The following is a 1,732-nucleotide window of genomic DNA, read 5'->3' as shown; positions in this document are numbered from 1 at the left end:
CTGCTTGCGAGTCGTTGCCTCCGGGTTGGTAGGCGCTGGTTTAGTAGCCATTCTCTGGATGCCGGTAACCGGTAGCCGCAACCCAAGATGGCGCGGTCTCGCCGCTGCGCTGGCGCCCAGGGGGAGGTTTCAGCCTCAATCTCTAACCATCCGCATTTTTTAGGAGTTCTCTGTCTTTCCTGGCTGCAGACTGCCTCTCAGCTGAGCCTCCCCAGCTTGATCGGGCTGATTGTTACCCGTTTCAGCTGCTCGCCCCTATCTGCTCCGGGATAAAGCACCAACACATCCGTCTAAGCCTCCGCCATTTTAAAAATATGGAACGCTTCACGAATTTGCGTGTCATCCTTGCGCAGGGGCCATGCTAATCTTCTCTGTATCGTTCCAATTTTAGTATATGTGCTGCCGAAGCGAGCACAAATATCAGTCTTTTTAAATCTACTCTGATCTACTATGTTAAAAAATACTCTTTCAGTAATATATTTCCCCCACTCCATCTCGAAAGTAATATACAAATATCTGATAGGCAAGTACATATGCAAAATAAATAAATAGGCCAATTTTCAATAGTGCTAAATTAAAACAAGGCAATCTATATAGTGAGTGATGGAATGGAGGTCAACATTAGACAGAGATATAAGAGGCTCAAATGACAAGAAGAAAACATCCATTGAAAAATCAAGACCATTCCAGTAATAGGGCATGAAAAGATACCAAAGTAAGGACCTGAGAATATTAGTCAGCCAGGGGGGCTAGAACTTAGTAAGAGAAATGTAGGAGATGAGGTGGGGGTCAGAGAGTTATACGGGGATTAAAAATCTATACAGGAAGCATGTGTTTGTTATTGAAGGTGGAAAAAAGTTAGAGCGAGAGGGAGGGTGCTCTGATTTGCCCAAGTTGGATCTATTATCCCTTGGGTTATATTTTAATTTGGCTGTTTTTGCTACAGCCAGAGGGCTGTAGACAGAGAAGGTATATTTCCCCTTGGGAGCTAAGCAGATAAAGAAATGAACAATTCTGTTCTCTTCACAATTCTGTTCAAGCACCTCTAGTATAAATTCCCTCAACACTTAGTTTCCATATATTGTCAAGCACCAACAGTCACTGTTCTTGCCTAGCCAGGTTCATCTAGGTTATATTTTCCGCTAGTCTTAAATATTTTATATTTTCTGGTCTCCTGTACAATATTAAGACTCTTTAAACTCTTTAAAGGGGCTGGCTCAATTGGAATATCACCCAGTGTTGGAAAATTATCTTTGTTATGCTGAGTTGTTGATTGATTACCTGGTGGTTAATAACTACTTGAATAGTGTCTATTGCCTCTAACCATTGGCTTCCAGTTCCATTTATCTGGGCTTAGTATCTTAAATTTCCTATCTTCCAACCTCTGTTATTTGCAATGCTTAGTAAAAGTGATGGGATCCTGAGGGCGTTTACTAGATATGGTCAAGGAGTACCAGGCAAATATAAAAGCAAGTCAAAGTAACAGAAAAATGGAGTAAAATGGAAAGGGATGCCAGGGGAAAGGAGAGTGTCTGGGAGAATAAAAAAAGGAAACAAACTATACACAGTCAAGATAGTAGTCATATCAAAAACAAAGACATGGCCTCAAGAGTTATGAATCGCTGCAGCAGAATTAATGAGATGGAAAATTTCTCAAGGAAAAGAGCCAAGCATAGATAAAGGAAGAAAGACAGCATGAAAAGGAGAAATAACAAAATAGGAGAAAAGAAAA

At 41.0% G+C, this 1,732-nt stretch overlaps 1 non-coding gene across 1 annotated transcript; it reads right to left on the bottom strand.

The window, feature by feature from the left end:
- Positions 1 to 308: 308 nt before the first annotated feature.
- LOC111824729 lies at positions 309 to 415 on the bottom strand. Its single transcript, XR_002827809.1, has one exon. It is a non-coding gene; the product is annotated as a U6 spliceosomal RNA (small nuclear RNA).
- Positions 416 to 1,732: the final 1,317 nt, after the last annotated feature.

Source organism: Myotis lucifugus, unplaced genomic scaffold (assembly GCF_000147115.1).
Source record: "Myotis lucifugus unplaced genomic scaffold, Myoluc2.0 scaffold_4977, whole genome shotgun sequence".
Classification (NCBI taxonomy): Eukaryota; Metazoa; Chordata; class Mammalia; order Chiroptera; family Vespertilionidae; genus Myotis; species Myotis lucifugus.
The sequence above is the reverse complement of the archived record's forward strand: the minus strand, read 5'-3'. Positions and strand labels throughout refer to the sequence as shown.